General features: G+C 42.9%; 1 long non-coding RNA gene across 1 annotated transcript in view; it reads left to right on the top strand.

The window, feature by feature from the left end:
- LOC128325328 (uncharacterized) overlaps window positions 1-12950 on the top strand; it is a 33205-nt gene extending 20255 nt beyond the window's left edge. The window contains exons 4-6 of the long non-coding RNA XR_008307385.1: window positions 7986-8121; window positions 9679-9872; window positions 11892-12950. This is a non-coding gene — a long non-coding RNA (uncharacterized LOC128325328). The remainder of the gene's footprint in view (window positions 1-7985; window positions 8122-9678; window positions 9873-11891) is intronic.
- The last annotated feature ends 11795 nt before the right edge of the window (window positions 12951-24745 follow it).

The following is a 24745-nucleotide window of genomic DNA, read 5'->3' as shown; positions in this document are numbered from 1 at the left end:
GCATTCCAGCACATACACTGACTTTCTTCTCTCCATCTGAAGCACACAATGTAACCCAACTTTTTCATCCAGCATGATTGGTTTTTTCTAAGTTTTCTTCTTTTCTTTTTGTAAGTTTAAAGTAAATATTAGTTACAGTCATGATTTATGACGGTATCTGGATTTTTCAGAAATATTTTTCAGACATATGCTAATATGTCGTGTGATTTTCACAGCGCCACCTGCTGGCCAGCTCTTGCATTCTGAGAAGAACACACCCTTTTTCTCTAGTTGCCACAAAAGTAGCAATGAAAAGGTGGGGGCGGCCAGCATGGGTGGATTGGGAGGGCATTGAATAAACCTCAGGTGAGGCTTGTTCTCACTCCTCTTGCCCCATCCTGGCTCCCTTGCAATGCCTGGTTGTGGTGTTAACCTCTTGTTCACAGGCTGGTTGTTTGCCGGGTTGAGAAGCCGAGCAAGCCTGTGTGCAAAAGTTTAATGCGGCAGCCAGGTGTGGCAAGGCAGAGTGAGGCAACCAGGACTGGGCAAAAGAAGTGAGAATGAACCTCACTTGAGGATTGTTTACTGCCCCCTCCCAATCCGCCCATACTGGTCGCCAGCAGAAAATAGGTGGGTTTTTCTCAGAATGTAAAAACTGCAGGTGGCACTGCAAAAATCTCCCAAGGTCCCTGCCTGACTTGTGCATACGGAGTAAGATTGTGCCAGGAAGTAGCATGGAAGCTTGCAACAGTGTGTGAACAGGGAATAAGACCTTATGAAACAAGCTACTGCTGGTTTCTGTAGAACTACTTTGTTTGTCCTGCATTATCTAATACCCTATATTACTGCTCTGTTTTGCCTAAACTGAAATGTCAAGGCAGATTTGGAGGCCTCTGCTTGAGAATATTAAGGCATTTTCAAAGGAAGCAAAAAGTGTTCTTAACAAGATGAGCAACATTTCTTAGAAGGTCCGGGACTTCCCTATCTTTATCTAGGCCTACGTAACTCTTTGCTCCCCCAAATCTCCATGCTAAAAATTTATCCTAGCCTTTTTCAAATTGTAATCTGGAATGAATAAATAAATAAATAAATAAATAAATAAATAAATAAATAAATAAATAAAAAAAAAAATCTGTATTCAGTTGCATTCACAAAGATGCTGCCTGAAGGCTAGTTCAAGTATTCACCCTTATCTTCCTCTGCATCTTGTTGGACATATTGTTTTGCTTTGAAATCCTCCTCCATGTTGCAGATGAAAGGTAGCTCCTTGTCTATGGCAGGCAATATTCTACCTCCTTGGTCTTTCTAAAATTGAAAAGGTGATGCCTGGTTAGTCTCCTTTGATCCAAACATAGCAGGCCATAGCTGATAAGCAAATTATATTTCATAAAACAGAAGGAGTCTATCATTCCACTTGTGTGGAGAGAATATACTAAGTGCATAAACTGAGCATCCATTAAGTGGTTTTGAGAAAGCAATAACATGCACAGGTTTTTTTCAGTGCACTGAACCACCCTTCATATAATATATCCCTCTACCAAGGGGACAAAATCCTTTGAACTGTGTGGAGTACTGGACCACAACTGCATTTGGAAGTACAGAAGGATTGCAAAGATGATCAATTATGACCACAAAGACCATTGCTGATATTTTATTTATTTATTTATTTATTTATTTATTTAACATATTTTATACTGCCCAAAACCTACGTCTCTGGGCGGTTTACAACAAAGCAAAATAAACAGCAGAAAAGTTAAAATGTTAGTTAAAATAAAATAAATAACAGAAAAAGTTAAAACATTTACAACAATTAAATTTTTTATAAATAATATTTCAAAACAATGTTGAAATTATTAAAACAATATTTAATTAAAAGCCTGGATGAACAGATGTGTCTTTAAAGGCTTTAAAAAAAATCAAATTTGTACACCGCCCCAAACTTTCGTCACTGGCTGGTTAACAATAACATAAAACAAGTTAAAAACATACACTAAACTTAAAACAATTTAAACAATTTAAGACTCAAAAACAGATTAAAACCTAAAAATTTAAAAAGCTGTAAAAGCTTGGGTAAAGAGGTGGGTTTTCAATTGCTTTTGAAAAAATGTCAGATATTTAAAAGTTGTCAGAGATGGGAGGCTCTTGTTTCAGTTCCAAAGCTTCGGGGCAGCAGCGGAGAAGGCCTGTCCCTGAGTAGCCACCAGACAAGCCGGTGGCAACTGCAGACGGACAGTCTGCAGATATCAGTTGTGAGACAGAATCCCACACGAGTCTAGGAACAGCCTATGGCTTGGATCCAAAAATATCTGTGTGTGAGCAGAAAGCACAACCATTTGTGCAGGGGGAGTTCCACTGTTTCCACTCTCCCTACTTCAGCCCCCGCCCCCTAATCCACATCACTTACTATTCCAGACTTCCAAAATGCCTTTTGAGAGCATGTGGGGCAGGGTCGGGGGTGATCAGTGATCCCAGGGCACAACAGTAGAAGTGCTTTCCATATGAATAAATGGAGATTTTTTAAAATCCATGCCAATGAAACAAAAACAGAAAATCGTATTGACATCATTTTTATAAACAACAACAAAAAGAGAAACACTTCTCTAGATTCTTTTTTAATATATGGATTATGAAATATTGGGGGGGGGAGGGGTTGAATTATAATGCATTGCCCTGATTCCAACTACCTCGTTTATCTTTGAATGTGTCCCTTCTAGTTTATTTAACTTGAAATAAGAGAGGAGTGTTGATGGTATTTTGTTCTTGATAGTGAAAGTAGTTGTTACTGGGCGGGTGGAGGGAATAGCTACTCACCCTGAAGCATTCACTAACATTCCAGTCCCTGGCTATAAAAAGGAATGAAGAGAGCAGATGGAAGCAAACAAAAATTGTATTAATAATACATAACAAAGTGCTGCCTACAAATGATATTTCAATAGAATGAAAAAAAATAAATAAGAAAAGCGTAGCTTTCATTGGACGTTAATGTCTTTATCCCTCTCTAATGCTTCTATCTTCAAGAAGCTCTCTTTTATTGACACAACAACACAAATTGCAGAAGTAAATTGAATCACGGACTTGGAATGTAAAAATCAATGAGAAATAATTTTGTAGCACTAGAGTGACTAGTGTAATGCTAGGTATTCATTTAATTAACCATGAGCCTTTCCATATAATGTACATTCATTGCCAGCTTTTCTGCTCCTAGTTATTCCAGGAATAATGGGTTTGGGATTCATCTTTAGAAAACCTGCATTAATATTTGAAAGCATTTAAATCCATTAGTGGGTCACGCGAACACTGCAGGTCACTTTTACATTGCTAATTGAAACAATAGTAATGGATTATAATCTACCGTCTAATAACGCTCGGCGTGTTTTACCGGTTTTATATCTGCAGATTCCAGGAAATATGTAAATTTGTTGCTAAACCGCTCTAAAATATGGAAATCTAAGTTGCAAATAAAACTATTTCTTGCAAGAGAGAGAGATACACAGCATTAATAAACTGAAGAGTCACATTATATTTTAGTGTCAGGAGACATTTCTTTCAATAGACCTTCCAGTGTTCATTGCTTATATGCTGAAAGCTTAACATCTGGCACTCACATTTTCCACATTACGATTAGGAGAAAGTGAATATCATTAAAACCAGTGAGTAAACAATCATGTCATTGTTTCCATATGTGAGCTATACATTGATTCTGTGTTCTGGGAGGGTTTTGCTGGGGGGAGGTCCAACATGAATTTATGCAAATGTTTTATTTTCCATGCCTTCTCCCCAATTACCCATGCATTTCAGGATTACGTGACAATAACTGTGTCATGTGCAAATGTAAATTTCATATGCTCTGTGTGTGTGTGTTTAAATAAAGCAGAACTAGTAGAGGTTAAAAAAAAGTCTCTCTGATAATTGAATAGAGCTTCAATTGATACTCAAAGCCTCATTTTCATTTTTAATTAAATGCACATCTTGTGTACTTACCTGAATCTTCATGGACTTAATTACATTCTGATAGTACAGACAAGCCAAAAAGGCACTTCTTATTAGATGGAGTGGGAAACAGCTTTAGTACATTTGTGTATATGTGCATATCTGAGTGGTGTGTGTGTTGTGTGTGTGTGTGTGTGAGAGAGAGAGAGAGAGAGAGAGAGAACATAGGCACTTTCCCCTGCTGTGTGTACATGTATGGACATGGACCTCTGTGTTTATGAGTATCAACAGGGCAACTTCTCAATTTATTTAAAATGGACATTGTTTTACAGTGAAGTGTAGGCCTCTGCCCTTAAACTACAACATAATAATTATTTTATTATCTGCATTCTAGCATTGTTTACATTGGCTTACATTCTATACCAGTGCCACCGCTTGCTTTCCCAGCGTGGCAAGCAAGCTCCCCTCTGCTTTACCGAGCTGGATTCCCCTTTACAAGTATATCCCCTGAACTGGTTCGACTCAGTTTGGTGGTCGAACCAGACGAGACCCGGTTCAGACAGACACAGACCAGGCCAGGTCAGTTTGAATCCGGTTCGGATTTGAACCAAACTGGCCAAACCGGTTCCGTACACACCCCTACCCCATTGTTTTGGCTATTGGAGGAAATTTTACAATGAGTCATGGATAAACTTGTTTTTAGGAATTGAATAAGCATCCAAATGTTTATCCCAATGCAGATGCTGTGCATTACTTTTTATGGGATGTTCATCCAGATGCATATCCACGTGCTCTTTGCTTTCAAAGGGATGTGCATTCAGCTGAGGTAAAGGTAAAGTATGCTGTCAAATCAATTTCGACTCCTGGCACCCACACAGCCCTGTGGTTTTCTTTGGTAGAATACAGGAGGGGTTTACCACTGCCTCTTCCCGTGCAGTAGGCGATGATGCCTTTCAGCATCTTCCTATATCACTGCTGCCTGATAAGTACTAGCGCGGATTTGAACTGGCAACCTTCTGCTTGTTAGGCAAGCATTTCCCCGCTGCACCATGAGCATCCCCATATTTAAACCCCCAGCTCACATGTACAAGAACTTTAATTGAGCAATGAACAGTTTTATTTCATTAAGCCAAGTATATTGTATGATGCCATGGTAACATCATTATCATTACATACTACATGATTCGTGATTTTCGTCAGAGGAGGAGGAGGAGAACAACAACAACTAATAGTAATAATTAATAATACCATTTTCATGCAATGAAGAAGCCCTTTCAGGTTTAAAAAATCATGATAAAGCACCAGTAGATCAGGGAGACAATGGATGCAAAACAAAACCCCAGAAAAGTAGCAAAGAGGCACCTTTTAAAGTGGTGATTATCTTGTATTTATCAGGGGAAGAGCAATTGTCCTATCTAGCCCCAGGACAGCATCCCTCCAGGGGCTGTTGCTGGTATCTACCTTATATTTCCTTTTAGCTTGTGAACCCTTTTGGGTCAGGGAATCATCTTATCTATCTGTCTATCTATCTGTGTAAACCGCTTTCGGCACTTTTGCTGAAAAGTGGTGTATAAATATTCGTAGTACTAATAAGATTTCTAAACAACTAAAACAAACCTTTCCTCATTTTGTATCCATATTTATTTTGAAAAACAAGATCGTTATTTTGGATTCAAAGAACTGAGATGTGTAATTTCACAATACAGAAATGTTGCTTGTCCTTAGCCAGAGTTATTGTAGCTGAAAAATGAGAGTGCCTTTCAGGCTGAAAGATCAGGAGGTTGAAGTAATGAATCTCATAACCCCGTTGCCTCAAGGTCAAAGGTTCAAATGCAGATCAGGAGCGAAACAACCTTTGGTAAGGTACCTGGCCTTTATGAAATGAATTGGTGATCCCTCTGAACAATCCCCACCTCTCAGAGGCAATTACTTGCAACAGACTTACCAACAAGGCAACAGTTTGCGGAAATGAAAACATTTTTTGGCTCTTGAACTATTTCTCAATGACAAGATGAGAAACACTTGCTAATAATAATAATATATATACTAGGAGACTTCTTATGTTCTTATGAGATGTGGTCATCGTTTCTTAGCCAAAAACCTGCTCCTGGAGGAAATGAGTCCTTGAATGAGGATAGTAACAATAATTTCAAACTATGTCAAGCAATAGATACTTCCTAATTTCAAACAGTTGAAGATCTGGTTTTACTGTATGTTCTGGTTTAGTTGGACATCCTGTTATCTGCTTAAGGTACAAAAGCCAAGGGATTCTTTGTCTCCCCAGTCCTAGTCCAGCACTCCAACCACTACACCATGCTGGCTGTACATTCAGGTGCAGTTCTATAGAAATCTAATTGAGAGTAAGCCCCATTTAATTTAATTTAATTTAATGGGTAAATATGCATAGGATTTGACTGTCTGTGGGTTTGTTTGTTTTTCACTTTTCCCCTTTGAAAAAGAAACCCCTGTTGAGAAGTAGACTGTAGGCCTGTGTACACGACCATGAAAAAGTGGGTTTATCCAGGGATTTATGGACATGAGAACCCGTGGAAATTCCCTGAGCCCAGATCCTGAAACCTAGGGTAATCCAGATCCTCTACCAGCCCTTAATGGATGTAGGGCAGGAATAAGAGTCTCCCTGCCTCAGAGTTTTGATCAAGTGTGAGCATTTGGCGTTTCTCTGTATTCCCAGCAGCCAGCTGCCATGTTTGTAATAGAGTGCTGCAGCTACAGAGGCTGCCACCTCTGAATGTGACATTCTGCACAAGCCATTGGTCAAAATGGCTTGAATAGGGCTGGGCCCACCTCCTGCCCCCTCATGGCCAATCAGAGGGTGTCTGACAGTGTCATGAGGATTTCTCTTCTCCTGGCAGTGCAATGCATGCCAGGAAGGTTCTCCTGGTCCTGGGAGGATCTTCTCTGTTTCAAGCTGCCATGTTCATCTGGGTGCAGGGTTTGCAGAGACAAATGAAAACTCCACTCATCTGTCAGGAATGGGGTAAAAGGTCTTTCCCCCCTCAAACTACCTCTAGATTCTGATGTGAAAGACGCTAGTCTATTTAGGAGGGACAGTTTATAGCTTGATTTAGATATGAAAACACATGATGAGGTCATGCACACAATCAAAAACTGTGTTCAAACCAGGTTTGGGAGCTGTGCTTGCTCCCAATTTTCAGTTGTGTGGAAGCAAGGTTAAAGGAAAACCTGGGTGGAAGCGACTGAGGCGGGTCTCACGATCCATAAGACCCACTTTTTTAGAAACTGCGGGGAGAGCGGGCTAAGCCCGCTCTCCCCACAGACAAGTGGGCAGGGAGCCCTGGGCGGCCGGATTGGCTACCCGCACGATTGCCGGCTCCGAGATGGAGCCGGTGGGGGCTGGGGAGCTCGAGGGCCACGCGGCCCCCACAAGCCCCAGTATGCCCTGCGCAAGCGCGCAGGGCATACTGGGGAGACCCCCAGAGCTGGGAGCCGGTTTTTCGCCTCCTGGGCAGGGGTCTACTCATGAGTAGGCACTGCGCGAAGGCACGCCGCGGCTACTCACAATTGTAAAAAGCAGGTTTGCAGAGCACTTGCTCCACAAACCTGCTTTTTACCAGGGGTTCCAGAGCGGGTTAGCCGCTCCAGAACCACCGGGCTCGGCTGCAAGCCCAGTGGTTCTGACGGTCAGCAAAAATAGGGCTAGCGGAGGCTAGCCCAGTTTTTGCTGATCGTCAGAATAGCCCCATTGTGGAAGCAAGGTAGGAGGAGAACCTGGGTAGCTTTTCCTTCGACCACACAATCACTTCTACCCAGGTTTTCATCTTACCATGCTTCCACACAACCAAAATTTGAGAGCGCACACAGCTTCCAAACCCAGGTTGAACACAGTTTTTGATTGTGTGAATAACCTCAATTAGTTGTTACAAAAACAAACCAAAGGAAACCTCCAGGTTGTGCACCCTCCTCCCCTCTCCCATCCCTCTCACACAGAAGGTATATGAAGATTTCACTTCTAGTTTGTAGTAAACTGTACTTTCCCATTGCACCCAAATATAGCAAACTGTGGTATGTGTGACCAATCTTTTGTTTTTTAACAGACATGGACAAAATAGAAAACTTCAGATTGTGGCAAATGGAAGATCTCAATTTCCTCCCCTCATGTATGATGAAGCGGGGAAGAAGAGTATGTACACCCAAGACTCACTACACTAAATACCGACAACCCAAGTCTATGTATGTTAACTCAGAAGTCAGTCCATTAAATTCATTAGTTTGTGGTTTTATGCATGCTGGAAGTAAGAGGCTTCTAAACTCCTTTTCTCATGCACAGATGGATAGGAAAGAGCATGTGAGCCCAAGGTTTGCCTCAGCTCTCCTGGTAACAAATCATAGTTGGTTATTGTGCCTGGACTGGGCCTGTGTTAAAAATACAGAATTGATTCTGACCAGTGTGGGCCAGCTGAACTAGAAGGGACCTTAGAAAGCTTGCTAAGGGTATTTATTGCAATGTGTTATACTAAAGGCAATTATGTTGCAGACAGCTGGTCCATCTGTTCATGTGGTACCATAACATGGTACCAAGAGTGGGGTTCTCAAGCCAGCTGTGATCAGGAAGAAAACTGCTGTGAAGCAGAGGCGGAGCTCCAATGATGGAGCATTTAATGCCCCTAAAGAACTGTGGTTTTCAGGTAGTGCTACAGAATCTTGGAAAAGATTAAGGCAGAATTGTGGCATTATATGATGTTGACATATACAATGGAGACATATACATTGCAGGTCATGGTGTGCAAGATCACAACAAATAATTCCTATATTCTTGAATGTTGCTTTTTTGTTATACACTAATGGGAGGGGACTCTTCCAGAGCATAGGAATGCCAGTAGTATCCCAACTGCCTTGCGGGTGGAAGGGAGGTGTAGTTGGCACATGGCAGTTGACAGCTGGCACTGTCCAAAGATAGTCAAAATGAATAAAAGCAATGAAGGTGTGTAATGAATCCTTATAGGGATTCTATGAGGAAAAGTTATTATACACCAAAGAATCCAAACACTTCAAAAATAGTGACCATACATTTTGCTCCATAACTCCATTTCTACAAGCTGGGAATCTGGGGAAATTAATAGGGGGAATCAAAATCTTGGATCGATTTGAATCAAATCTGGCATGATTCAATGTTCGCCCAAATCTAGCCAATGGACCACAGGGGTGATTTGTTCTGTCTCGAAATCGCCCGAATCAGCTAGATTAGAGTGCAAAGCAATTTGTACCTGAATCGATTTGCATATCCATTCTGTCGACATTCAGTAGCAAAAATGCCCTCAGCATTCCACTGTGCATAGATCCTTTCCGGGACTTTTCTTTTTAGCGTAGTGAGGTGGTACAATGTTTCTCTCTCCATCTTCAAAGTAATATACTTCTGCACATTTGAGAAGTCCTCTGAGTATGCAAAAACCATTACTGTATTTGTGAGGGGGGAGGGGGATTCAACTTCCAAACAAATAGGTACAGGATCTAACCAGTATTAGAGGGAACAAGTTGAGGATTTGCATGGAACTGTGGGCGGCGGGCAGGCAGGGGCAGGGCAACCGGGGTAATTGCTCCCAGCCCTATGCTGGCACAGACCCCGCACTGTAGTGCAGCCTGCCCTCTTCTCCCCCCCAGTCTCAGCCCCAGCCACTCATCTTTCCCTCCAGCGCAGCCCAGTCGGAGCTGATATTTGGATGTGCAGCACACAGGCTTGAAAGGCTCCCAGGCAAGCTGCTAAGAGTTCCTTCTCTGTCCACCTCTCAGCTCTTCGGCGGGCGGGTGGGGCTTCCAGAGAGGTCTCCATGCAGGCCTCGCCAAAGCCTGAAGCTCAGGAAGGAAGGAAGAAGGAAGGAAGGAGGCAGGCTGGCAGGCAGGCAGGCAGAGTGTCCAGTGCTGGCTGCCCTTGCCCACCACAACTCTCTGCAGACCCTCTGCCCAGCCCAGCCTTAATAATGGAGGTATGATGAGATTTCCTTTATGTTGTTATCCCCCCCACCTGACTTGAATATTTAGGGATTGGATTGGATTGCCATAGGGCTTTGGTATTGAGCAGCAATGTAGGGCAGGGTGGGAGGAATGTTTATATTTAAATTGAAGTAGATTGGACAAATTGTTGGCTTTTAAATTTTTTTTATTTAAAAAACCCACCAAAAATGTCCTATAAGTGGCTTGTTTCATGGCAGAAAATTACAAAGACTTCTGGAACAAACAATATATAATACATATTTATTTTAAAATGCACTATGCTCAAGGTGATTTGCAACCCAGAAGGCCTGTGAGAACTGTGAAGCATGTGTTGTGCTTTTTATTTTTCTTCAGAAATGCACTATGTGTCCAAGTTGGTTGGGCATGTCCAAAAACCTCACTCACACTATTTACACTGTATGTCATCAATTAGTATGATTCTGTAATGATATGAAATGTAAAGGAGGCCTCACACATGCTGATTCGCCCCCAGCTCCTGTGGGCGGGAAATAACCATTTGGGAAACCCCTTCTCACAGAAAGGGGAGCCACCAGCTACATGAGCTATGTAAGTAATTTCCTAAGGTAGAACCTCAGCAGTATAATACAGTAACCCTGTTTAATCCTGTGGAGAAAATTCTCCAAAGTGGAAATCAGGGGCAGAGCTACTATTGGGTGAATGGGTTGAAAGAACTGGGCTTCCGTCCCTCACCCCCACCCCGCATCTGACATCAGACACGGGGTGTGTGTGATTTCGCTCCGCGCGGCCCTATTTGGGAGCAAAATCAGCCCATGCTGTGTTGGCAGCATGGCCAGAGTGACTCTCCCTGTCTTTAAAAGGCAGGGAGAGTTGCTCCAGCCCATGCTTCCAATGCAGCACAGGCTGATCTTACTCCCAGACGGGGCTGCGCGCATCTGACGTCAGACATGGAGGTGTGACTAAACACCCCCTGCATCTGACATCAGTCACAGGGGGAAGGTCTGGGGGGGGGTGCACTGCAGCGGCCGAACCCAAGCTGCCACTGGCCTCCCTCCTTTCCTGGTGGAAATTCTTACTGAATGTCAGGGTTCCTCCCAGGGACAATTTTCAGAAACATTTCTCAGAAGGATTCTTCCCATCCTTGTTCTTCTGTTGGAGTTCAGGGCTCAGTGAGCAGGAAAGTTGCTGGTTTAGCTCCAGACCTGAATGTGTGGGTACACTGTGCGGATGGGGTTTTTTTACCTTTCCATCCTATTTTGTATTGGATCGTTTGAGGAAAAGGGGTCAAAGAATGCACATCTTACAGAACACATCCCCTGACCCTATTTTCACTTCCCATTCTAGGATACTTTAAGTTGTTAGAAGCTCTGTTTCCCTAAGAAGTCCAGGAGGGGAGGGATGGCAATTAATTAGGAGTGGAAGAAAAGCTTCTCCTCCGATCCTAATAAATCTTTCCAGGTTTCTTTTAGCTTCAAACAGGTTGGAGCCTTAAAAGCTGATTGGATCCTGGTTCAGGAGATAGCTGCCTAGTGCCCAGCATCCCTCACTCTTTCTCCAGAATATAGCTGGGGAGTACACTCCACCCCATATTTTATTTAATTCCCCCTCAACTGAATTTCTCTGCATTTCATGCCTCCTGGAGGGTAATGAGCATACTCAGTCCTCATTGCATTCCCCACCCCCACCCCCTTTTCTGTTTGTTTTTTAAAAAAATTTACAAGTGTATATTTTTCTGCATACCTGAGGAGTCCCAGACTATACCAAAACCACTGCCTTGTCTATGGGTAGCCTTGGGTCAGTGCTCAGGACCACAAGGATCACTATTAGCAATAGCAATAGCAATAGCACTTACATTTATATACCGCTCAATAGCCGGAGCTCTCTAAGCGGTTTACAATGATTTAGCATATTGCCCCCCAACATTCTGGGTACTATTAGTAGGAATGGTGATGACAATTGTGTCCAAGGATGTAACAATCTGGCCCCAATCACTTTCACTTAATATTTATTTCTCTCTTTTTTTTGTTCTGAAGCTGTGAGGATTAACAGAATGTATAACTATTAAAGAAGTGATGCAAGAAGAAAAGGCATTGCCAAAGTTTAATCAACAAGGCTAGCAAAAAGGCCATTAGTGGCCTCAGAGGAAATACATCCAACTCCTTCAGTCAAAAAGAAATGGTAGCATTTCCAAAAGAGCTTCTATGTCTGCTGTGCAATAAATATACTAGCCAGAATTATGGAAATCTTGGAACTATTGTAATTTATAGTATTTTTCTTGTAATTTATTGTTTCTGGAAATGTCCACATTTGGGTTTTTGTTGTTGTTACCCATTCAGTCCTGTTTCCTAATAGGACCTCTCATTTTTTGTGGTTTAAAAATGTTCATGGAATGGGTTTGACAATCACTAACAATTAATGGACAACACATTGACTGAAAGGCATTATCTGCATTTTTGCTACATTCAAATAAACCTGCATATTACATATAGTCTCTTAGCTTTGTAATGGGATTCAGAGATGAAAGCAGTGTTTGACTTACCAGATGCAAGGGGACATATTTTGTACAGTATAATCACCATCTTGAAATAAAAAAAGAGTGGGACGATTAAAGAGAGGATTACAGAGGGCATTGCCTGTGAGAGTTAACTTCCTGTCTGAATACTCCTAATTATATTTTGCAGTTTACCTGAGTCTTCTGTTCCACATTGTGGGTGATTTGTTTTGCTGAGGCTGTCATTGATCAATCAGTTAATCTTTGTATCTGCGTACCACCAGAAGAAAGGGGAAAGAAGTAGAAAATATTAAAGTATATCCTTTAGAAGACAGGGATCCAGTATGCATTTCTAAAATGCAGACTCTTTGTATTAGTTGCAAAAGTGGTTAAACGTTCTTGGGTCAATTTGGAACATCTGCTCCCAATTTAACGTTTTGCTTTCAATTATTTTAAATATGTTTTACCTGAAAATGATTTGTTTTAAAGGGTGAAGGGTGGTGGAGATTTTTATCTCTGTCAATGACAGCACTTCATCAGTGGAGCAGCAATGTGCACTCAGGAAATCCCCCATCTGCTGCCTTCTTGACTTTTAAAGAAACAGCCAATATAAACCTGGATAAGAATGTTGGAGGAAAAAACAAACTCTCTCTCTCTCTCTCTCTCTCTCTCTCTCTCACACACTTTCACATATTTGGTCTTCTATCCACGCAGCTTCACTGATTGCACAAGTCATACCCTGTTTTGCTTTTCATGAACAATAGTTTGATTTATATTAGATTAATTATATATTATATTAATTATATTATATTAGTATCCAAAATTTGGTGATTCTCAGAATTCATAAGTGAATGTTGGCAGTACCAGACAAATCTGTGAATGCCCTAAACTCATGGGCTGACCCAGAGGAAGTAATGGCACCTCCATGTATTTAAAACCAGAATTGTACCAGTCTTGAAGAAAGAAGGATATTTAGGGGGCCTTGATAGGAAAAAGGTTGTGTGGGTGAGTAGTGCAATGCCCTTTCCCCTGCCCACAGCTTACTTTCTAGCAGTTTTCCCTTGCCTCCATAAAATGTTTTCTCCTTTGTTAAATGCCAATACTAGAAGTGACCTAAGCAGACAAAAAAGTGATCATGGAGAGAGCCTATGGGGAGATAAGACATATTCAGGAGGGAGACTTGTACACATCTTAGTTGTGTACCTCTGAGACTCCCACCCTACTCTCTCTATGTCACTGGGGCAATTCTGTGTTGTTGGTAGGGATGTGCTCAAAGTGTTTCAGCATCTCTGTTTCAAGGCACTGAAACACTGAGTTGCCCCAGCTAAATTGTTTTGGTGGGCAGGGGGGAATTGGGCACTTTAAAAGGAGGAAAGCAGGTCTTACCTTCCCCTCCCTTCCTCCTCCGCTGCCCCCCACCACCCCCAAGCGGCACTGTTTGTATTCAACAGTAGCCGGGCTCTCTGTCTGCCCGGCTGCATCTTGCTGGGAACAGGAAGTTCCCTGTTCTCAGCAGCCTTTAGGTAGCATCAGAGAGGAAATGGCATCTGAGGATGTGCAGACACCATCTTTAATTTTGAGTGTTGCTCTTGCTCTGCCCTTGTAAGGCTGCACTGCATGTCAGTCAGAGTAATGAAGGTTGATGCCCTCCTAAATTATATTTACTCTTGCATGTGTATAAAGTGAGGAAATAAACATTTATTTTCAGGTTTTCTGCAAAGTTTATCTGAGATTGTTAATATTCGCACCTCAGTCTAAAAAAACAACTAATAACAATCAAAAACACACACAAATATTAGGCTAAAATGCATGTTATGCAGAGCTCCAGAGGTCCCCCCACTGAGATTTTTTAAAAAGTCAAACTCAGCTGAGACAAGGTGGAGTTTTAGTGGAGAAAGGGTGAATGGAAAAAGGCTACTTGGCCCTGTTCATTTCCCACCTTAAAACTATCCTCTCCAACTTGCTTTTTCACCATAAAGAAGATATATGTGGTCCCTAAATCTTCTCCATAAACAGCTTGAGAAGACTGACTGACAGGCACTAACTTCACCGGTGCAAGAGGGAAGCGACAATTTTTGACAGCATCTCTTTCTCTGGAAGGCCTTCTGTGCCACCCAAATATGTGTCCCTGAGGGCTGCACAACCCTCGGGGACATTTTTTGGGCAGCATAGAGAACTTCATGTGGAGGGGGAAGTCATCAAAAATTGCTGCCACACTGGTACAATTAGCTGGGAAGTTCAGCGCTCTCTTGCTGCACTGGTGCATCCTTGTTCTGTATTTCAGCTAGTGATTTTTAGCAGGCAAAAATACTTCAGGGAAAGGACTTAAGCAGCATACATACGTCCACCATTCCTCTGTCCTGCTCCGGCTTATTTTTTTTTTTTAATGGAGGGGGAAACTCTTCATAATATGATACAAGGCTGAGGTTTGTGATGGGTTTTCAAAAAAGGATTTCTACTACGTATTAGAGGCCATGAATAAAGATGCACACTGCCAAACACAGTTCAGTACCTTCTTCTTAATGGGCAAAGCATTCTTTTTTGCCAGAACAACCCAGGATCATTCTGGCTTGTGCTAAAGGTATGCTGTTGGCATTCAGTGTCTCCAATTGTCTTCCCTCTCCTGTTTTCTCCATCAGTAAAACCATAAGCGATTTGAAAAGTTCTGGCACCTCTGTTAAATTGTGATCAACAGAGAAAATGGAAATGATTAACTTTTGAACTGCTAAACTAAAAACACGCTTATGTACAAAACAGGTCATTTGCTGGCCAAATTCCTTTAACAGTGTGCCTGTTGGGTGGGAAGAGCGGAGTAAACATAAACTCAAAGAGAAAATATGGCTTTTGCCAATGCTATTATCTATCAAAAGGATGTACTCATGCCTTCTTGATCACTCCCCCCCCCACCGCCAATAGTAAACAATCTCAAGTGACTTCATTAAATATTAAGAAGCCCTGCTATCTATTAATGTTATCAGGCACGTGAAATATGTCTGATGGATTTATTCTGCTGTAGAGGAACCATCTCCCAGTGTCCCTCCTGGGATTGCACTCCAGCTGTTTAAACTATAATTCCATCACTAGAAGGAATGGTTGAGGCTGACCTCTACGTAATGTACTCGCTGCAACTCAGCCTGTAAATTGTAAATGAAACCTTTTGTAATAATGTTAAAATATGCATGCAGAGGAATGAAAGCATCAGAGGTCAGCAGCATAGCCTCTCCATGGGGTCGCTGTGGGCTCTGAGCAGCTGTCGGATACACACTACCAACAACAACAAAAATATTATACCTAGAGGATGATTATTGGATTGGGTTGTGCGCTGTTGGACTTGATGGATCTAGTGCTCGGGTGTTATGATTCTTAATCAATTCTGAGAAGCCTTTCACTCCAGTGTTGGTTATTTCTGCATCATTCTTTCTGTATGAACTAAGTTGCACTTTATTTCCTTGTATGTTGCAAAGTAACAAAAGAACACTTTATTGCCTAACAGGGAATAATTAAAGCATTATCTCCTAGTGGTATGTCTTCGCTCTTTCTCGACATCTTGTCTGCAATTCTGTGCACACTTTCCCATATACTGCCAGCAATTCCAGGTCTTGCAAAGGAATAGACATTGGTAGCTGCCTTATACCAAGTCAGGCCATTGATCCACTAGCTCAGTATTGTCTGCATTGACTGGCAGCAGCTCTCCAAGGTTTCAGGCGGAAGTCTCTCCCAGCCCCCATCTGGAAATGTCAGGGATTGGACCTGGCACCTTCTGCATGCAAAACAGACGCTCTACCACTGAGCTATGGACCCATCTCCATTAATCAAAAAGCTAATGTTTGAGGCTAGACAATAAGGTTGTACACATGACCTAAACCGAGGGCGGGGTGGAGGGCTGGTGGGGATGCAGGCTCCTGCCTGCCTCCCCACACATGATCGCTGTTGGGCTACAGGCTCTGCCACTTGCCCGACACACGATCGGTGCCATGGCGAGTGGCAGAGCAGGGAGCCAGAGGAGGAGGTCCTCCAGCATCCCTCAATGCCCTGCTCTAGGAGCGTGGTGCATTAAGAGATCCTCCATCAGCCGGGCACTCTTGCCACCTGGCTTGGTGTATGCTTGGGTTGCATACAGCCCGAACATGCACGCAACCCTGGCATCGGGCTTAAGGGTGTACTTGTGCCCTTAACCCTGGCTAAAGGCGCACTCACACCCATAACCCTGGCTAAATGCCGGGGCAAAAAGTAGGGTTAGAGAAGGCAGGGCTTCCCTTGCCTGGGTAAGGTTGCATGTGAGAATAGCTTCTATGTATGTTCCAACTGCCTCTATCTATCAGGCACAGTTCCAATTTTCTGTTATCTGTCCCTGGTTTGTTTTTGTTTTTAAGCCCTGTCCCATGTTCACTTTTGGTGGATGACTTCTGGACATTTTGTTGGGGGGGGGGGTGTGCATGCGCACACACTAAAAGAATGGATGCACCTTGGCTCCAATGCGAATTCATGCATTTTGTGTCTGTGGAATTCTGGATTACATCCATTCTGTCTACATCACTTTGTAATTTACCCTTTTGAATAGTACAGTCATGAACACCGAAACAAAGAGGATGTGAATGGTATGAATTCTGCAGGGTCAATATCCTTAGGAGGTAAAGAAGAGGACATAGACATCCTAGTGTATCTCTGTAAAGATCTGTCAACCTAGCTAGTGATCTGTAAAGAATCAGCCAACAGGTTGAGAAAGAAGCACGCAAGGTCACAGAGAGTAGTGGTCAGGATTAATGAAGGTCTCAGTTACAGATAAGAATTAGAAAGATACAGAATTAGCCACTATTTGAGATGGCCATGTAAAAGCATTAGACAGATTAATGGAGAAGGGGTCTCTATGGCTTAGAATAGAATCTCCATGTTCTGAGAAATTTTTTTTATTTCCTGTCCCATTGCTAGATTCTTTTACCCCTGGCTTTGTGCTGCATTCACACGTGAACAGGAACCACAGAACTGACCAATTGGGGAGGGGAAGTCCAGAAGTTAACCCAACTCTCCAATCCTGGAAACAAAGTGAAGGGAATGACTATTGCAATGTTGTATTTGAGAGCTTTCCAGGGGAATCTGGCTGCCAGATGCTGTTGGGGAAAGGACGCTGGACTAGATACACCCTTCGTCAAATCCGGTATGCCACTTCTTAAGTTCTCTTGGTTACAAAATTTGTAACATAGCACTGTACTCGCCTGAGCAGGGTCTGTAAGTAAGCATTCCAACAAATCAGATCCTTAGCTGTGCCCCTTGAGTCTGGATTCCAGGAAATGCTACACAACATTGTAGTGCTACAGCGAAGTGGAATTTAATCAATAAGTGCTCATTAGCCTGTGGGTTCTGGGTTGAAATATATTCCAAGAGAAAGGTGGTAAACTCATCGTAGGGCTTAATGGATTTCTCTCATGTTATATATACAGTATATATATGGTTTTGGAGAAATGGAGCTGTTGTTGTGTTATTCATTCTCCACTTGCAATGGCTTTTCTGCCCACCATTGGTTTGTTATTTCTGGACTTCCTCTCCCCAACTGGTCAATTTTGTGGTTCCTTCTTCTGTATGGATACAGCACAAAACCAAGGGTGAAAGAATCTAGGGCAGGGACAGGACAGCAAAGAATTGCTTGAACTTGCTTTTAGAAAAACCAACCACAGTCATGTATACATTTTAAGCCATGTTCCTCTTCAGGGGAACTTAAAGCAGGTAAGAGAGACCTATTTTCCTTTAGACTTAAAATCACGATAAAGACTGATTTGCTACAATCTTCTATCCCTTTACAGATTTAATGAACTGTATTACTATTATAATTTAAATGCTATAAAATTATTATACATTTCTTCCCAGGAAGGTGTTCAGAGTACATCAGTTATAATGAAGAGCAGAAGTTTGGTATTTGGGGGCCAGTTCAGTAAATACTTTCCCTCCTGAATGAGCCCATGCAATTAAAAGAGCAGGTAGACTGAGAGGAGGCATGTCCTTACATTTCTGCCACATGTCCTGGCATCCTCCTAGTGCATTTCTTCACTGCAGGGGGCGGGGGGAGGGTGCAATGTGTCCAAACTGCCAATCTACAAACAACGCAAATATGAGTTTAAGCTAGAAGGTTGGTGGCATGCAGGGTGGCAGTTCAGGCAAACCAGCTTGAACACGATAAAGGAAGGTGCCAGGAGAACATCAAGATCAGGGGTGTAACTATAAGAGGGCAAGGGGAGACACTTGTCTGGGGGCCCACTGCCCTGGGGGGCCCCTCAGAGGCAAGTCACATGACTGACTCCCCCAGCCACACACCCACCCGGGCTTCCTTCAGTTGTATTCATCCTCCAAAATTGATGTGAGTGTTAAGACCTGGAGCTACCAGAACAGCATATCTTTCTCTCGTACCATTAAATGGCTTGCATCATTCCACAATTTACAAAACCTTTTAAAAAATAATTTAGGATGATCTATTGTGGCACATAAGTTATATATATAACTTTGGAGATTTGGAACTGGGTGTTACCAGTACGCTGACGACACCCAGATCTGCTTCTCCATGTCAACTTCTTCAGGAGCTGGCATATCCTCCCTAAATGCCTGCCTGGAAGCAGTAATGGGCTGGATGAGGGAGAATAAACTGAAACTGAATCCAGATAAGACGGAGGTACTTATTGTGTGGGGTCAGAACTCCAGAGACGATCTTGAACTGCCTGTTCTAGATGGGGTCACACTTCCCCAAAAGGAACAGGTTCGCAGTCTGGGAGTACTTCTGGATTCACAGTTCTCCCTGGTTTCTCAGGTTGAGGCGGTGGCCAGGGGTGCTTTCTGTTAGCTCCGGCTGATATGCCAGCTGCGCCCATTTCTCGAGATCAACGACCTTAAAACAGTGGTACATCTGTTGGTAACCTCCAGACTTGACTTTTGTAATGCGCTTGATGCGGGGCTGCCTTTATACGTAGTCTGGAAACTTCAGTTGGTTCTAAACGTGGCAGCCAGGTTGGTCTCTGGGTCATCTCGAAGAAACCATAGTAGTTCTATACTAAAAGAGCTACACTGGATGCTGATAAGTTTCTGGGCAAAATACAAAGTGCTCATTATAACCTACAAAGCCCTAATCAGCTTAGGCCCTGGGTATTTAAGAGAGCATCTTCTTCATTACAAGCCCCACCGCCCACTGAGGTCATCTCAGGAGGTCCATCTCCAGTTACTGCCAACTTGTTTGGTGGCTACACAGAGACAGGCCTTCTCAGTTGCTGCCCCGAGATTGTGGAATGCTCTCCCTGCTGAGATACGATCCTCCCCATCTCTGGCAATTTTCAAAAAACACTTGAAAACCCATCTTTTTGCCCAAGCTTTCTCAGCTTCCTAATATTTTGGGGTTTTAATTTCTGGTTATTTTTAAATTGTTAAAGTGTTTTTAAGTTTTTGTATATGTTTTTAACTGGTTTTATGTTATTGTAAACCACCCAGAGATGAAAGTTTGGGGTGGTATACAAATTTAATAAATAAATAAATAAATAAATAAATAAATAAATAAATAAATAAATAAATAAATTTTCCTATGCTTTTTGTTACCACTATTCAGCCTCATTTAAGATTTCTTTACTTCATGAGCTGAACTTCAGTGAGTGGGGAGCCATTGTAAATCTTGTCTCTGGGCCCACTCCAACCTTGGAACACTCCTGATCAAGATGTCTGTGTAAGATAACAGGATGGTTGCATTCTTGTTACATCAGCCTTCATACTCACATAGACCAGTTTGGGTGGGTTGGGGTGGGGTGGGGAGAAGTACCACATTTACCCAAATCTAAGAGGTCATTCACACAATCAAAAATTGTGCTCTACCCTGGTTTGGGAGCTGTGTGTGCTCCCAATTTTTGGTTGTGTGGAAGCAAGGTCAGAGGAAACCCTTTGTAGAAGTGACTGTGTGGAAGCAAGGTAGGAGGAAAATCTATGTAGAGGTGACTGTGTTTTTGCTACCACTGCTCTTCTGTGGGGTTCCCAAAGCATTTCTGCTTATGCTTGAGACCACAGGCTTGTGGATTCTGACTCTTGGCATGCTCAGGAGTTTCATGGGATTGTGAGTTCTCCGTTTGTTGGCACATGGGGACCAGTGACTTAGCAGGCAGTGGGACAGTAGACTCTAGAGTTAGCTCACAAAGTTAACTTTTCATTCAAGGTCTCTCTCTGCACAAAGATTGACCCCCTCGTGGTCTACCTCTCCTCCACAGATGCCTCAAATGAGCTAAAAATCAATTACCTCGGTAGGGCAGTCAGATAAGGATCTGCGGTGTAACTCCCTTCCTATCAGAAGAAAGCTAAGTGGGTGATAGAAACTCAGAGGTGTACTCATTGAAATATTGATTAGTTTACTAAGTCCTTCCGATCCTGTCCTTCCAAAATACAAAGTGCTGGTTATTACCTTTAAAGCCCTGAAAGGCTTAATTCTGGGTTACTTTGGAGTGCGCCTTCTTCTGCATGATCCCCACTACATGTTAAGGTCATCTGAGGAGGTTTGCCTCCAGTTACCATCGGTACATCTGGGGGCGACTCAGGGGCGGGCCTTCTCTGTAGCTGCCTCTGGGCTGTGGAATGCACTCCCAGCAAGAATCCGTAGCTTGAGTTCATTGTTGGCCTTCAAGAGAGCCCTTAAAACCTTTCTCTTTGGCCTGGCCTTCCAGGGTTTTAAAACTGTTTTTAATGTTTTAATTGTTAATGGTTTTTTAATTGTTTTTAAAATTGTTTTGTATTGATTGTTTTTAAAACAACTGGCACAAGTTTTGTTTTTGCTGCTGTGCACCGCCCAGAGCCATTGCTGTATATAAAAGTAATAAACAAACAAACAAACAGCAATTATGCGACCCTTAGTAGGCAAAGAGATGCTCACCTCCACAACTGCACACATGTGCTGCTCTCAAGCAATCCAGGCAGGCACATCTCTCTTACACTGACTTTTCGGAATGTAAGCCATTGTTGATATCTCTTAACTAGGAACTAGGAACTTGCTTGTTTTGATATATATATATATATTTCTCCTTCCCTCATTTTTTCTGACCTAAAGTATCTATATATAATGGAATTAATTCATTTGTATGAATGTATTACATGCAGTAAGCGAGCCAGTGAATGAGAAAAACTGAACCAAAAAAAGAAGGCAGGCAGAATGAAGTAGCGAACATTCACACTGCATTTGCCATTTTATAATTCTTGCAGCAGGAACAGATGAAGAATTAAAGTCCTCTAACGCCACTGTCTTATCTTTCTAGGGAATCCATGTAGCATATAAATTAGGAAGAGCTTTCCTTCCAAAGTGGCTTTTGACTTCAGGTACAGCACACCAAATAAGGCTGTATGTGAACAAAGGAGAGGTTTGGGAAGTTTCCCTGTAAACTCTAAGCAAAGTAATTACATTTTACAAAAAGAGCTGCTGACCTGTTCATGAGATGTCCTTGGCTTTCTGAACTATTTAATTCAAGACCCGTAACGGTAGCAAAGGTAACAGAATTTAAGTGTAAATGTTCATAATTGCAGCAGCAATTACTTTGTGTTCCTGGCAGTTCAGTGATGGCTGCACAATTCCAGGCACTCTGGTTAAATGGTCCATGGAATGAGCTAGTCATGGCATTAACCTACTTTGAGTCTCTTGAAGCTTATGTCCTATTTGTGCTACTCTCCTAGGACCAATCATGGTTACCTTAGCCAGAAGTAAACCCTACTCACATCAGCAATCCCACTGAATTCTGTGAGACAACTATGTTTTATAGCTGCTTCCCTCATAAATACAAAGCAATCTTATGTTTGGTTAACTAAGATTTTATTCCAGAAACAACTCCATGCTATCCTTCTCCTTCCTCCCCTCTCTTTTCTTTCTGACTCCACCCCCACACACTCTGTACAGGATCCCCACTGGGACAAACTTCTAACCAACAAAACACAAAGGACTGCTAGACAGAATAAAACACTTAGAGGCGATTCTCATGATTGGCCAGAAGCGGGCTCAGGGAGCCTAGCCCACTTTTGGCTGATTGTGTGCTGCAACAGGAGCTGCGCAGCTTCGGCAGTAAACCTCCCAAAGCACCTCTCCCCTTAGCCGAGGTTAACGGAGTGAGCGCTCTGTTAACCTCGTCTTTTTGATTGTGTGTCACTGTGGGGGGCGGCAACACACGAGTAGACTCCCCGGCTTGGTAGTCTCTCCAGGATGCCCTGTGCACTCACGTGGGGCATCCTGGAACCTCCCGGGGCAATGTGGCCCTCGATCCCCACAGCCCCCGTTGGCTCTGTGTCGTGTGGGCGGCCAATCTGGCTGCCCGGGGCTCCCTTTTGATCATCTGCGGGGAGAGTGGGCTAAGCCTGCTCTCCCTGCAAACTCCCTTACGGTGAGACTCACTGATCGTGAGACTCGCCTCTTAGAATCCTTTCTCAAGATCGGGAGAAAGGGTTCAAAAGCGGCAAGGGGAGGAAGCCTTGAAATGCTTACCTTTCCCTCAGACGATCTCACTGTTATTGCTGGGTGGTAGCTCGCCCACCCCGACAACCGTCAGCTGCTCCCAGTACAATGGAGGTTTGGTGGCTGGGAGGCCCCCAGAACTCCCATAGTGCCCTGTGTGAGTGCACAGTGCATGATGGGGAGCCTCCCAACACAGGCCAGGAGGCTACTCTTGTGTAGGTGCTGCGCAGAGCTGTGTGGCACCGACACATGATCCGTTAGCCAGGGGCAAGAGCGCGCTCGTGCCCTTAACCCTGGCTAGCAGCTGGGGAGTCCCTACAGAGTTTGCTGCCATGCCTCTACCAGGAGCTGCACAGCTCCTGGCAGTTCACATGCACAGCAATAATCAGGCTTGGCTGCCTAATCCCAGTCTTTGCTGCTCATGTGAACAGCCTCATAATGTCAAATGGGGTAAGCTCTGTCCCATTGCAAGTCACTAGTTCTTTAGGAAGACCTTCTCTCACAAAAACTGCAGCCATGAACTGGATCACCTTGTTTGTAGTAATGTTGTCAGCAAATGAGACTTCTGGCCACCTGGAATAGTAATCCGCCATCACTGTAACAAATCTTTGTTTTGTAGGTTGGTTATCAAATGGCCCCAGAGCACGTTTTCCCCAAGGACCTTTCGGATACTTTACTGGAGTCAAAGGGGTGGTAAAAGTCTTCTGTGATTTGTCACATATAGCACAACCATACAGTGCCTGATTTCATCTTCAATATGTTTGTCCATACCTGGCTACCAGAAACTTTCTCTGATTTGCCTTTTCATTAAGCTCATGCCCAGGGCGTTTTTCACACAAGACTTTTAGCTCGCATCTCATCCGGAATGGATGGAATGCGTTCACATATCGGCCAGATTTACCCCGAAGTCCCTCCAAACTATTGGGGAGCACTTCACGGGTTTTTCATTGTGTGTTAGAGTGTAGCCTGATTTATATCCAGGGTTTTTTTAAAAATCCACTTTTTGCATCATTTGTTGGGGGGAACTTGGAACTTGTAGTAAAGCCTTGCAGTAAACGCACGGTAAAGCCTGCTGTGTGAAAAACACCCACGTGACCTTCGTGGGCAATTTTTATCAGTTTTGCTTATAAGGAGGTTTGTTCATGTATGGTTGAAGATGTGTAGGTATCTTGTTTTTGCATGACCATCCATTAGTTATGTAAGGTTTAATTTCAGTAAGGCCTGGATCAGCACTGAACAGTCACTTTCCATCAGAAGTTATGATCATTCCATGAGCAGATGAAGCTATGTGTGCAATAATTACTCCTTCATCCTCTTCTTCTGATATCTCCTCTTGGCCTGGAAGTGGAAGTCGAGATAAACTATCTGCATGTATTCCAAGAATACATGTATTCTCATGTATTCCAAAGACATGGAAACCTTGTAATCAAAGTCCATAAGTCTGGTGATCCATCTGCCTATTCTTGGGGTTACTTGGCTTGATCCCAGAGTACTAAAATAGATAGGGGTTTATAGTTTGGCATGCACAAAGGTTGCTCAAGTTATACAAGTTGTGCAAACACAAAAGTTGTTCAAATGACATTACACAAGAGTAAGTCTCTTGGAAATAATAGAATTACTTTCATATATCATCATTTGCACACAACTTGCATGCATGCAATGTTACTAGGATGATGAACTGTTGCGCAATATGTTAGCCAGTGGTGTCACAGTTCATTTTTCCCTGGTTGGGTGCATGCTGCTTCTTCCCCATTTGGAATGCAAATGAAGTGCATAGTGTACCTTCATGATATCTGGAGGCCACTTTGGATGTCACATAGCAATATATCTATATCTATATCTATATCTATATCTATATCTATATCTATATCTATGGATTTTAGAAGGACAGATGGCTGACATTCTGAACCACTATGGGGAGAGCTTCAAAATCTGACTGGTTGACATGAGGAAGA

This window comes from Hemicordylus capensis, chromosome 4, assembly GCF_027244095.1.
Source record: "Hemicordylus capensis ecotype Gifberg chromosome 4, rHemCap1.1.pri, whole genome shotgun sequence".
Lineage (NCBI taxonomy): Eukaryota > Metazoa > Chordata > Lepidosauria > Squamata > Cordylidae > Hemicordylus > Hemicordylus capensis.
Note: the sequence above shows the minus strand (reverse complement) of the source record. Positions and strands in the feature narration are given on the sequence as shown.